General features: G+C 44.3%; 1 pseudogene across 1 annotated transcript; it reads left to right on the top strand.

Annotated features, from left to right (window-relative positions):
- The first annotated feature begins 13,759 nt into the window (after window positions 1-13,759).
- Window positions 13,760-14,729, top strand: LOC311120983 (inward rectifier potassium channel 2-like; annotated as a pseudogene). The gene has a single exon. The product of its transcript is annotated as an inward rectifier potassium channel 2-like (transcript).
- The last annotated feature ends 3 nt before the right edge of the window (window positions 14,730-14,732 follow it).

Here is a 14,732-nt window from a genome sequence, read left to right as displayed (position 1 = left end):
GTTACTGTAAGCAGAGCCCAGGCCATAGTGGTGCATGATGAGACCGGTAAAGACGCTTCAGTTAATAGTGGTCTATTGATCCGATGGGACAAGAGCTAGAAGTTCACACGCTGTTGTTGTCATATTTAAATTGCCATGGCTTCATGTAGACTGCCAGAAACTTTCAGAGATATAGGCTTCTATGACTTTGTTATGTCACTGAAAATGGTTTTGAAATCAGATTGACGTTGTAAATAAACAAATGAGAAGAGAGAAACTGACTGATGGCTAGAGAGAGAGAGAGAGAGAGAGAGGGAAGGAGAGCAGGAATGAGCGAGGGATAAAAAGGGAGGGAGCTGGTAGAGAGGGCCATGTGACATGGAGAGGGCACCATTTTGTGGCCTGGTTTCAGGCCCACGCTGATCAATGATACTATTGATCCTCCATATCTGGCTTGTCACACACATCACAGTCAAGAAACTCAGGCCAGGCCAGCAGTCAGGATTTTAAACAGACAACATATATCACACTCAAGTCACCTTATTATATACTCCCCAAAGTGCCTATAACTAACACACTGAATAGAAAGCAATTGGAACTATACCTTAAGGTGTCTGTCCTATAACAGTATGGCTCTCCACAGTCAATCAGTCAGTAAACTGGGGGCTTGTAGGGAGAGGTCAGGATTTCAGGTCTCCATGACTGATTCAGTCTGTCAACAATGTGACTTGATGATCCAACTCAGTGGACGGAGCTTTCTTTGAACTTTGATTCTAGGAAGTGTCCCATGTGTCATCGTGAAAGTAGCTTTTGTTTTAGAAAGAGTGTGAGAGAGAGAAGAGAAAGGAAGTTTATCCTGTGGCTTATTGAATGACATTGAAATCATATTCACAGGGAACCATAATCTGGATACATAACACCTTAATATGGGAAGATAATCTGTCTGTGTGTAGATAGAGAAGGGAGGGAGTGTAGAGGAGGGAGGGAGGGAGGGAGGGAGGGAGGGAGGGAGGGAGAGTGGATGGAGAGAAAGTGAGACAGAGAGAAAGTCACAGGATAAACTTCCCTTGTCTCTATCTCTCTCTCTCTCTCTTCATATCTTGAGAGGGCATATGTGATCCGATTAGGGTCATCCAATATGGCTGTTGCTCCACAGGCCAAATGATGACACACTGTACCCTACACACACCTCTAGTGTATTATCATATCAGGCAGCTCTGCGTATCTGACACTGTCCAGGTGTCGTGGGAACCGACAACTTCACAAGAGTACTTTTCCCAGACACCCCGGCATGGCCACTCACACAGGGGACATTTGAAGCATTTGCCACCTCACCACGATAAGAGGTGTCACTCTCTCGCTCACACAAACACACACTGGGTTTTATCTGGATCAAAACGGTCTTAGGTGGTGGGCGTGGCAGGGGACGTGACAGGGGCACGTTCTGCCCGTCGGCGTGGCTGAATTTTAGAGTACGGTTTTGCAGTTTTAAAGCTAATGTCCTGCAATTCTACACATTTTGCCATGGAGCTGAGAGAAAATGTTGCCGTTTTAAAGCTAATTTCCTGTAATTCTATGCATTTTGCCATGGCTAATGCTGTTATATACACTACCGGTCAAAATTTGTAGAACACCTACTCATTTTTTTATTTTTTTTTTCACCTTTATTTAACCAGGTAAGCCAGTTGATAACAGGTTCTCATTTACAACTGCGACCTGGCCAAGATAAAGCAAAGCAGTGCAATAAAAACAACACAGAGTTACATATGGGGTAAAAAACATAAAGTCAAAAATACAACAGAAAATATATATACAGTGTGTGCAAATGTAGCAAGTTATGGAGGTAAGGCAATAAATAGGCTATAGTGCAGAATAATTACAATAGTATTAACACTGGAATGCTAGATGTGCAAGAGATTATGTGCAAATAGAGATACTGGGGTGCAAAAGAGCAAAATAAATAACAATATAGGGATGAGGTAGTTGGGTGGGCTAATTTCAGATGGGCTGTGTACAGGTGCAGTGATCGGTAAGGTGCTCTGACAACTGATGCTTAAAGTTATTGAGGGAGATAAGAGTCTCCAGCTTCAGAGATTTTTGCAATTCGTTCCAGTCATTGGCAGCAGAGAACTGGAAGGAATGGCGGCCAAAGGAGGTGTTGGCTTTGGGAATGACCAGTGAGATATACCTGCTGGAGCGCAGACTACGGGTGGGTGCTGCTATGGTGATTCCTCATTCAAGGGCTTTTCTTAATATTTACTATTTTCTACATTGTAGAATAATAGTGAAGACATCAAAACTATGAAATAACACATATGGAATCATGTAGTAACCAAATAAGTGTTAAACAAATCAAAATATATTTTATATTTGAGATTCTTCAAATAGCCACCCTTTGCCTTGATGACAGCTTTGCACACTCTTGGCATTCTCTCAACCAGCTTCACCTGGAATGCTTTTCCAACAGTCTTGAAGGAGTTCCCACATATGCTGAGCACTTGTTGGCTGCTTTTCCTTCACTCTGCGGTCCGACTCATCCCAAACCATCTCAATTTCGTTTAGGTCGGGGGATTGTGGAGGCCAGGTCATCTGATGCAGCACTCCATCACTCTCCTTCTTTGTAAAATAGCCCTTACACAGCCTGGAGGTGTGTTGGGTCATTGTCCTGGTGAAAAACAAATGATAGTCCCACTAAGCCCATACCAGATGGGATGGCATATCGCTGCAGAATGCTGTGGTAGCCATGCTGGTTAAGTGTGGCTTGAATTCAAAATAAACCACAGACAGTGTCACCAGCAAAGCACCCCCACACCATAACACCTCCTCCTCCATGCTTTACGGTGGGAAATACACATGCGGAGATCATCCGTTCACCCACACCGCGTCTCACAAAGACACGGCAGTTGGAACCCAAAATCTCAAATTTGGACTCCAGCTGACAGACTTCTTGTGGGCTTGCGAGATGTCATGTCTACAGACCCCCCCCCCCCCCCTGCCATTTTGCCAAGGTAGAGATGAGTGGCCGAAACCGAGACGCACGGGACAGCAGTGGAGGCATTAATTCTGGCCCAATGACAATCGCCAAATGTCTTTACACTTTTTGGTGTTTTGTGTAACAGATGTGTCTTTCCATTCACCACTTTGTTTGGAGGCTGGAATTGTGTTGTGAGTGGAGGAACGTGCACGGATAGGCTAGTAAATGAGCCCTTTGAAGTGATTGTTTGACAATCGGATGATAACATGGTGACTGGTAATACATTGGTAATACATTTTAAAAGTAAAATGACAAATCTTTATGACTAGGCCCACAGAGATGCTGTTGAATTAATAGGGATTGTAAATATAATTCTATGATTAGGCCCCACAGCCGGCCCGCCCATTAGCCCGCCCATTAGGCAGGATTAGGCAGCCGCCTAGAGCTGCAGTTTGACGAGGGCTGCATTTTCTGAGCTAAACGGAGTAAGACGCACCTTCAACAACACATAACACCTCACATTATTCTGCCCAAAAACAATGATAACTTCACTCACCCAGTGGCATTAGGGCTATATAGGTGAGCTCTGATGCCGACCCATGATAAGCAGTGCTCACTTTGCCAAAGGCAGGGGCTCAAAATATTTAGCTTGGTTGTTGGCGCTCCACCAACGCTCCATCAAATTCATTTAACATAGGCTAAATGATGTTGCCTACGGTAGAAAGAGTAGTACCGTATGTTTTTTCTGTAGACTGGAGACCAAATGTATTACAATGCCATGAGACAGACACTTTAAATTATTAACTTATTAGTGAGGAGAAAGTGCAGGAGAAAGTCAACTAAAAAGGCAAACGGGCAGACCTCAGCTTTGGAGCGGCTGCGGCATAATCAAACAGAGGTGGACAGCAAATGGTGCTGAAAATAATTAATTTAAACAATTGTCTTCATTTTAATTCGACTTCACTAACAACAAGAGGGCTTTGTTGGAGCTTATTTCTTCCTATAAAAAAAAAAGAAGAGGTAGGCCCCATAGATTTGTCAGTATAGCCAAATCCTCCAATACTGTCACCATGCACTCGTAAAATCTGAGAAGGGCTTGGTGTGTTTGGTTAAAACCAGGCTCAAATAGAGTGAGGGTATACCATACCCTTTGTTAAAGAAAATGGCAAAAAGGATAACTATTGTTAGCATTATATTTTAAAATAAATAAGAAGTATCCAGATAATATGAAGCGTTCTAAAACAATGCATAATGATGCTTTATGCTAGAAACAAGCTTTAAAATGCCCACAAAAGGCTTCCAGAGTGGCGCAGCGGTCTAAAATACTGCATCCCCGTTGGGGAGTTGCAGTGATGAGACAAGATTGTAATTGGATCGCAATTGGATATCACAAAATTGGGGAGAAAAAATTAAATAAAAAAACACAAAAGATGTGACTCTGATGCATATGGGGATATATTGATTCGTCTCTATGACATGCTGAGCTGTGGCCTTCAATATTCGAGGAGACAAAAAATTAAATTTTGTCCCTATTAATTGAGCTTTTCATTTTCTGAAAAGAGAAGATGTTTAAACCCAGGCAGCTTTTAGGGAAGGACATCTGTTGTTGGGTTAAGCAATGGACGAGTAGCCAGCAGTTGAAGCTTACATTTTTCTGCGTCAGTCGAGCCTCTGTCTGGGTGGAAAGGTAACTTTCGAAAGTGCCATGCTTAGATTCATAAGGATGTCTAATATTTTATTATTTGCAAACAGCAACCGTCTCGTTGCAAACAAGACACTCTGGTTTGACATTGGAGAAATATGGTAAGAATGCTTATTTCTCAGTCTATTCTATCCTAAAACTTATATTTTCATTATTCCCCTGTCTTTTGAGACTTTTTCAGAGGGATATTTTCTCTTTATTGCGAGCTGTTTTTCCCAATCAACGCACAAAGAAATATAAAAAACAAATTTAATAGAGACATTGGTGATTTTATCAGTGTAATCAGATTTAAAATATTTGGATATGTTATTGACATTGACATATAGCCTACTAACCAGATGTGTTGAATTGTGTTTAGTTTGTAGCATAGGCATATGAATTGGGCTGCTATTATATTCTGCCGATTATAAGGTGAGAAAATAATTGGCCCAATTTGCCGACCCCTGCTGTAACTTACACTATTCTAGTTTAGCAGGGATAGAAGGGAGATGGCAATTTCCTGTCTCACTTAGGGCGGCAGATCGTACAGGGCCGCTCTGCCGCAGATACATTTGTTTGGTGCACGCACAGGAGATCCCATACCGGGAATAAATTAAATATACTTTCATCCCTGGTTATAATAGTGGCCAAGTAGGCTACTATGGCTATTTGATCATAATGTAGGCCTATCAGAGTGGCCTACCATAAAAACAAAACTATGGAGACAATGCATCCCATAACATTTTAACATGGAAATAGCTGTTCCATCATTCAGCCTACAGTAGCAGACAATGTGTGGTGTTCAATGTAGGCCTACATTCCATAAGACTTTATAAAAAACATGTAGTGATTGACATTAACCTGCTTATCCACTTGTCCTTCAGACAAGGAGGTGACTGAAATGTTGTGTTGTTGCTGTAAACACAGTCCAGTTCAAAGTGAATGGCACAGATCCATATAAGGCAATGGTCTATTTGCATATAGGCCTACTGCAGCGCTGATTGGTTATGGTGCACCGGTCTGTGTAGAGTATGGGCCTGAGTCATGCCTGTCAATGTAATAGAATCCTACTCCAATGCACTTTGCCCAAAATAAAATCTCTTGCATAGTTTGTTTTGTTTCGGTATATTGCATTGAATGTGGCTCACAATTCGCACAGTTGAGGGAAACGTTGATAGTGTTAACTAAAGGGGAAAACTAGAAAGTTGAGTGAAGTTCAATCTCGTGCTTCTCTGCGCCCGTGCACACCGCAGCTTAGAGGGAACATTGCTCACTATTAATATCCTCACTATGATGAGGTTTTGATGTAAGTTCCCTCTTTTCATTTTCCAACTTCCTGTCTAAATTATCCTAAAGTATCTCAGAATGTATTGTGTAACTCAATTAAGTTACTTATAGATGATTTGGACATGATTTGGAAAATGCTAATTTAGGTACCATTGGCTTGCATTAGATTGCCCCAAACATACTCTCTTTAAATGTATGAAAACATTATTTCAAAATGTTCCTCTCTAACCATGTAGATTGTTTATCTTTAGGCTCCCCTACTGGGAGTGTTTAACCCAGGGAGGTGTTTAACCCAGGGAGGTGTTTAACCCAGGGAGGTGTTTAACCCAGGGAGGTGTTTAACCCAGGGAGGTGTTTAACCCAGGGAGGTGTTTAACCCAGGGAGGTGTTTAACCCAGGGAGGTGTTTAACCCAGGGAGGTGTTTAACCCAGGGAGGTGTTTAACCCCAAGCCACCCTACTTTCCTAAAAATGTAATACGTTTTTGTTTATATTGGTGGTGGTTTGTCTCAATCGCCCACTGGAGTTTATAGTTTACCCACTTTTTTTACCACTTCATCAATGTTTAGGACATATCAGTTGCTCCTTGAAACTAGGCTTATAGGTGGTTAGTTGATAAAGCCCTCTGTGTAGAGGACAGAATGTGATGTTCTGATGGCTGTTCTGTGTCTGTCCAAGAAGATAATCAATTGACCCACTGATAATGAAGTTAACAAACACAACAGAGCAGGTCACATTCTGGGCCTAGCTTACATAGAATATAATGCTGCAGGCGAAGGTCAGGGTCAGGCATCGCAATTTCACAGGGACACCTTCCCTGTCAACACTCTCGCTTTTTTTCTCTCTCTCTCTCTCTCTCTCTAGCTGAATCCCAAATCACCCCCTTGGCCCTCCATTTGCGCGTTCACGTGCCTCTCCACCATATGCACAAGTGTACCAAAGCTGAGGGAGGGAAAATGATGGAGGGTGTATGGGCTAATTAAACCTTCCGATAACCACTTCATCCAAGCCAGCAACGCTGCCGGTTTCAGAGCGAAGTGGAATCCCATAAGGCACCACCTTATTTTTGAGTTTGTGCAGTTTCACACAAAATAATGTAGGAGATGTGCCTAATTATATGCCACATGCATTTGTTTATGTCGGATTTCGAAACTTGACACATGTAAAAGATTAAACTGTTAAATTCGAATTTCATGCTTGTTTTATTATTTAAAAGTGGAACATGAATTGTATCATTCAAGTCGGCAGTGTGTCCCGAAGTTGATGGGTTTATTGATCCCATCACTACTCTCTGGAAGTCACCCTCGGAGTTTCGTCAGCAACACGTGACAACGGAGGGCCCTCCGAGCGAGTTGGTAGGGGCGAGGGGGTGGTTTGGGATTCACAGTCTCACTTTCTCTCTCTCACACACACACACCCTAATTTCTCTGGATCATATTGGTTTCTTATATGAAGACTGTACCTGTCTATAACTTTGTGTCTATCACTCCTGTGTGTACAGTTACCTACTTGTACTGTATCATACCTGTGTGTCTGCATACTACAGCCTATCACTGACTGGTATGTGTACAGTTAAAGTTACCAATGTGTAGTGGTTCCTACCTGTGTGTTGAGTAACCTACTATATCCTACCTGTATGTGTACACTCCCTCTGGCCGTAGTTTAGTGGTTCTTATATAAAGACTTTAGCGGATTATCAGAGTCATGGTGGGATTACTGCAGTCACGAGCACAGCTGTAATCCACAGCATTCCGTCACCACCACCGCAACATAGATCTCAATACCATTCCCACTCCCTGTCCCAATCTCAGTCGTCATCCCAATCTCAGTTATAATTCACTATCAGCTCTCTATCACAGCTACATTCCCCCCTCATCCCAATCATTTTCCTTTTCACTTCTTTCTCACTTACCTACGGTTCACCCCCTCTTCTCTCTGCCTCATTCTATATCCTACGGTTCACCCCCTCTTCTCTCTGCCTCATTCTATATCCTACGGTTCACCCCCTCTTCTCTCTGTCTCATTCTATATCCTACGGTTCACCCCCTCTTCTCTCTGCCTCATTCTATATCCTACGGTTCACCCCCTCTTCTCTCTGCCTCATTCTATATCCTACGGTTCACCCCCTCTTCTCTCTGCCTCATTCTATATCCTACGGTTCACCCCCTATTCTCTCTGCCTCATTCTATATCCTACGGTTCATCCCCTCTTCTCTCTGTCTCATTCTATATCCTACGGTTCACCCCCTCTTCTCTCTGTCTCATTCTATATCCAACGGTTCACCCCCTCTTCTCTCTGCCTCATTCTATATCCTACGGTTCATCCCCTCTTCTCTCTGTCTCATTCTATATCCTACGGTTCACCCCCTCTTCTCTCTGTCTCATTCTATATCCTACAGTTCACCCCCTCTTCTCTCTGCCTCATTCTATATCCTACGGTTCACCCCTTCTTCTCTCTGTCTCATTCTATATCCTACGGTTCACCCCCTCTTCTCTCTGTCTCATTCTATATCCTACGGTTCACCCCCTCTTCTCTCTGCCTCATTCTATATCCTACGGTTCATCCCCTCTTCTCTCTGTCTCATTCTATATCCTACGGTTCACCCCCTCTTCTCTCTGCCTCATTCTATATCCTACGGTTCACCCCCTCTTCTCTCTGCCTCATTCTATATCCTACGGTTCACCCCCTCTTCTCTCTGCCTCATTCTATATCCTACGGTTCACCCCGTCTTCTCTCTGTCTCATTCTATATCCAACGGTTCACCCCCTCTTCTCTCTGCCTCATTCTATATCCTACGGTTCATCCCCTCTTCTCTCTGTCTCATTCTATATCCTACGGTTCACCCCCTCTTCTCTCTGTCTCATTCTATATCCTACGGTTCACCCCCTCTTCTCTCTGCCTCATTCTATATCCTACGGTTCACCCCCTCTTCTCTCTGCCTCATTCTATATCCTACGGTTCACCCCCTCTTTTCTCTGTCTCATTCTATATTCTACGGTTCTCCCCCTCTTCTCTCTGCCTCATTCTAGATCCTACGGTTCACCCCCTCTTCTCTCTGCCTCATTCTATATCCTACGGTTCACCCCCTCTTCTCTCTGTCTCATTCTATATCCTACGGTTCACCCCCTCTTCTCTCTGCCTCATTCTATATCCTACGGTTCACCCACTCTTTTCTCTGTCTCATTCTATATCCTACGGTTCACCCCCTCTTCTCTCTGCCTCATTCTATATCCTACGGTTCACCCCGTCTTCTCTCTGTCTCATTCTATATCCTACGGTTCACCCCCTCTTCTCTCTGTCTCATTCTATATCCTACGGTTCACCCCCTCTTCTCTCTGCCTCATTCTATATCCTACGGTTCACCCCCTCTTCTCTCTGCCTCATTCTATATCCTACGGTACACCCCCTCTTCTCTCTGTCTCATTCTCCCTCTTTCTCCTTTCCTTTCTTTAGCAGCATGATTAATCAAATGTTGCCTCTGTAACACATCAGTATTCCTCTGTAGTTGTTTCCATATGATACAGCACCATGTACACTGCAGTGTTGTGATCAACAGTAGCATGGCAGTGGCCTTTAGCATTACAATGGAATGGCCCCAGGCTAGTTGTATAGGGGATATGTAATTCCCTCGCTGTGTCACAAATACATGTGTGTTTGTGTGGTATGGTTTTACTATCCTTGTGGGGACCAGAAGTCCTCACAAGGATAGTAAAACAAGGAAAATTGGGGACATTTCGCCAGTCCCCACAAGGGAAAAGGCTTTTTTAGGCTCAGGGGTTAGAGTTAGAATTAGGGTTAGAATTAGGTTTAGGGTTAGAGTTAGGGTTAGTTTTAAGGTTAGGATTTTGGGGTTAAGGTTAGCGTTAGGATTAAGGGTTATGGAAAATAGGATTTTGAATGGGAATCAATTGTTTGGTCCCCAGAAGGATAGTAAAATAAACATGTGTGTGTGTGTGTGTGTGTGTGTGTGTGTGTGTGTGTGTGTGTGTGTGTGTGTGTGTGTGTGTGTGTGTGTGTGTTTGCAATAACCTTCAAGATGTACAGTATTGGGGCCCAAATTCACACCTTATTCACCTGTTTGAGTCATAAAATCTTACCATAAAGATATACAGTACACTATCACAATGGAAATGGTTCTCTTATTCCACCCCTCTGTTTCTCTTTATTCCAGGTTCCATGTCTTGATGGAGACATTTTCATTTGTAATTCCCAAGACATTTCTTCCCATTCTTTCCAAGAAGATGGATACACAACATCAGCATTCCCAGTAAACTGAGCACAATACTATTTGTTGTGCTACAAGAGATACACCAGATCACCCAGACAGACCAAGTCTCAAGGAACAGGTAACTGATTAGATTATTTTCTTGGTTTTATTATTGGTTTTCATTGAGCTATTCCAAATGAAGATGAAAACAGTAGATGGTTAGAGAGGGTGAGTCACTCCTGCTCTTTTGGCCTTTACCGTTTTACCTTCTCAGAATGTCCACAAGACAAGACCTGTCTGCTTACATCATCAGAGCATCTGTTTTAACAAAAGAGCTCTGAAATCATGGTTTTATCTCTGTTTTTGCGTGTATTGTCATGTTATTCCCAGGTTGGCAGAGACACAGGAGAGGCGTCATGGGAGGAACAAAACCAGATGGGATAAGAAATGTGATGACTGACTGAGCGAAATAAGAAAACGTCAGAGAAAGAAGGAAAGAGAGAAGGATTGTGTGTTCTATCCTTTCTCAGAAATGCAGCCTCTACATTCCTGTTACTATGCCTGAGAGAGGGAGGGCAGTAGACCAGTCCAAATGAACCCCTACGTCACCTCTCACTTTAGGAGGGATCTCTTTCCCCACTTCCACTTGTTGTAGAGGCTTCTCTTCTCTTCACCCCCCTCTTACTGTTTGTGTGACATGGGTACACCTGTCTGTGTCTAAACCTAGGACAGTAGGTAACACCTGTCTCTGTGTAAACCTAGGACAGCAGGTAACATCTCTGTGTAAACCTAGGACAGCAGGTAATATCTGTCTCTGTGTAAACCTAGGACAGTAGGTAACATCTGTCTCTGTGTAAACATAGGACAGTAGGTAACACCTGTCTCTGTAAACCTAGGACAGTAGGTAACACCTGTCTCTGTGTAAACCTAGGACAGTAGGTAACACCTGTCTGTGTAAACCTAGGACAGTAGGTAACACCTGTCTCTGTGTAAACCTAGGACAGTAGGTAACACCTGTCTCTGTGTAAACCTAGGACAGTAGGTAACACCTGTCTGTGTAAACCTAGGACAGTAGGTAACACCTGTCTCTGTGTAAACCTAGGACAGTAGGTAACACCTGTCTCTGTGTAAACCTAGAACAGTAGGTAACATCTGTCTCTGTGTAAACCTATGACAGTAGGTAACATCTGTCTCTGTGTAAACCTATGACAGTAGGTAACACCTGTCTCTGTGTAAACTTAGGACAACAGGTAACAACTGTTGCCTTGGTATTCTCCTGTGTTGTGCCTTTGCTACTCCTAGTCAGGGTGTTACACTGTAAACTGTCCTCAGTGATCTGGTCAAGGTGTTACACTATAAACTGTCCTCGGGCAGCTGGTGAAGGTGTTACACTGTAAACTGTTCCCCAGGAACCTAGTAACATGTTTAGCTTGTTCACTGGGGGTCAAAGACTTGCCAGTGTTCGAAACCACAGTCCACTGGAAATGTGTACGGAAGGTAAAGTCTAATATCACAACCAAACCTTTTTTATGTCATGTGGATTTGCCCTGAATCAAACCTTTTGAGTTTTCTTTGTTTTTGTTTTTATCCCTAAGGGATTTTGCATGCAACAAAAAAGAATTCTCCATCCCCAAAATATGACCTTTGTTTGCCTCAGTGGGTTGTCGTTTTTACTTAGTCTTCCTTGCACGTCCTCTGCACATTATTCCCACATTTCCCCAAATATTTTCCAAAGGAATTAGACTGGAAGCTTTTCGAAAATGGATAAACGTGTGTGTTCTCTGTCAAGCAGGGTTGTTGAGTGTGACACTTGAACCAAGAGGAGAGAACTAAAGCCAAACCCTGTTTGGAAAAAAACAAGGACACAGCACCTCCCGTCCCAGGATCGGACAGGATTTGACCTCTGAAATAACATTTGATCTCTGAGTTTTCGTAGAGGTCATCCACAAGTGTATGCCCTGTGTGCCTGTTACCCCTCCCCTCTTTCCCCACAACCGGCCAATCGGATTCTGCTCCTCCTACACATACACATTCACTTTGACTCTATATAGGTGTTGTATAGAATTAATCCTGGTATAATATGTATAGGATGGTACACAAAAATAGGTACACAAAAAGTACACGCACTCGTACATGCCTTGGCGTTCTAGTCAAGTAATTTCATTCTCTCTTCTTTTCTTTCTTGTCTTTTGTTCACTTGTGTCTTTCTCCCTCATCCCCCCTTTGTTATAGAGAATTCTCCCATGCAGTTGTAGTGGAGAGTAAGTCTCCTTATGGTTGTATACATTTTGAAAACACTGAGTTAATCCGATGAAGTTGATCTGGTCAGTAGTCAGTCTGTGCAGTGTGTTTTGTACTGAATTGACAATGCCTTTGGGAGAAACACAGAGACCCTCAGGAATAGGATATCCTGTTTAAAAAAGCAGTCACCTGAGAGAGCAACAAACATATTTTAAATGTCTCTAAAAGTCTGATTTTGTTGTGCCGAGAACTCAAATGACTTTTGAGGACATTTGTGGCTTGGAAAAGATACTTGGATTTGAGGGGAAACTGCTGGTCACAGTCTCCCGCTTGTGAGAGACACTGAGTGAGTATTATTTACACAGTGCATGGCTACTGTAGCTCATAGATGTATTCAGAGGCCCTGTAGAAAAGGAAACATAGATATAAAAGGGTGGAGAAACATTCTGACTGATAGGAAGTGAATGTATTGGAATTGTGTACCATTATCTGAATCAATAGTCTAAGGAGTTCCTCCTCTGTTTCAATCTGCCCTGTGTATTTACCATGACCAAACCACTGGGACGTGAAGATCTTGGAATGTAAGAAACAGCATGCTATTCTTTTCTCTGCTGGTTGCATGCTAGATATGTGTTAGAAACATAGAGACCGTTTGACTGTACTGTACCCTGGATCTACCCCTGGACTCTCTATTGTCATATTGCACTTTAGTGAATGTGGGGAGTATATATCCTCAAAACATATCCTTACTACTACCCCATTGTATCCCCAGCTCTCATCCTTTCAAGCTTCTCTGTTTCTGTAGCCTGCTCAATGTGTTTCCCTGGTGCTGTTTCAAAATGTCAGCAAAACTCCCGCTCCCTCGTAAGATGGCCACAGACTATGGGTCACTCCTGTTGATACCTTGGACACGTTGTGTGTAACCTCCCTCTTCAGCCCAAAGGAGTGTAAGTACTACAGGGACTATACAGTATTACTGCCAGACTGCCTATTTGCTGCTGTGGAATACGTTTCTGAAATGACACTGCCTATTGACCAGAGGAGTATATACAGCAACGACTTGACCACTGAGCTTCCCTTCAAGAGAATGGAAGGAAGACTGTGAATCAGGACACAGTAGAGGTGTGAGTAACCCTGACTGTTATTAAAAACTTGTTTAAGTGGAACAATGATCCGGGAACTGCGGGAAGTAATCTACTGCTGGATACAGTTTTTCCTCATGGATCTACATTTACCACATCAGATGGATTACTTTTCACCATAGAAACAGTGGAACTGGAAAGAAGTACAGAACACCAGGTTTTTATCAATACCTAGGTGGTCACAAACTCACAAACCACATAGGAGTTGAGACTACAGCGTCATCAGCGTAAGACATTGTATTTAGCACCATGGGAGCGGCGCGTGTTAAGCGACGTTTCAGTGCGGTGGTTGACGGGCTGGTAGACGAGGAGGAAGTCATAAAGCTGGCTCTGAGTGTTGCTGACACAGCCAGGGCGGGGGGGAGCACGGGAGGCTCAGGGAGCCCAACCAGCTCCTCTCCCACCCACAACCGCAATGGCAAATCACTCCCCCTGCAGGGCAACGGCAGCAATGCACGGAGGCCCAGCAGAGCCCGGGAGGCAGGAGGAGGGGAAGGAGGGATGAGAGGAGGAGGGCACTCAGGACTGAGGGGCGGGAGGGATGGAAGTCTGGGGGGAAGGGGAGAAGGCTGTTCGTCCTCGGACAGAGATTCGACACTGTCGTCCCCTTCCTCCTCCAGCCGCCGGCCCACCCGGCGCTCTAGACGCCGGCCCGTCACCGCTTTGTGGGCAAGGACGGGCGCTGCAACGTCACCTTCGTCAACATGAGCGAGAGGGGCCAGCGTTACCTCAGCGACCTCTTCACCACCTGTGTGGACATCCGCTGGCGTTGGATGCTCGTCATCTTCTGCCTCTCCTTCCTCCTTTCCTGGCTGCTCTTTGGCTTTGCCTTCTGGCTCATTGCCGCCGCGCACGGGGACTTCGCCATCCGCCTCAACCCCAGCTCGGGTGCCTCTTCCGGGGGAGGAGATGAGTCCGGGGCAGGGGCGGTGGTGGAAGTGGAGGAAACGTGTTTCGTCCAGGTGAACAGCTTCATGGCGGCCTTCCTGTTCTCCCTGGAGACGCAGACATCCATCGGTTACGGCTTCCGCAGCGTGACCGAGGCCTGCCCCTGGCGGTGATGGCGGTCGTCTTGCAGTGCATTGTGGGCTGCATCATTGACGCCTTCATCATCGGGGCGGTCATGGTGAAGATCGCTAAGCCCAAGAAGCGTAACGAGACACTGTTGTTCTCTGACACGGCAGTGGTGGCGCTGAGAGACGGGAAACTCTGCATGATGTGG

This window comes from Coregonus lavaretus (genome assembly GCF_964263955.1).
Source record: "Coregonus lavaretus genome assembly, contig: HAP1_SCAFFOLD_2623, whole genome shotgun sequence".
NCBI lineage: Eukaryota > Metazoa > Chordata > Actinopteri > Salmoniformes > Salmonidae > Coregonus > Coregonus lavaretus.
The sequence above is the reverse complement of the archived record's forward strand: the minus strand, read 5'-3'. Positions and strand labels throughout refer to the sequence as shown.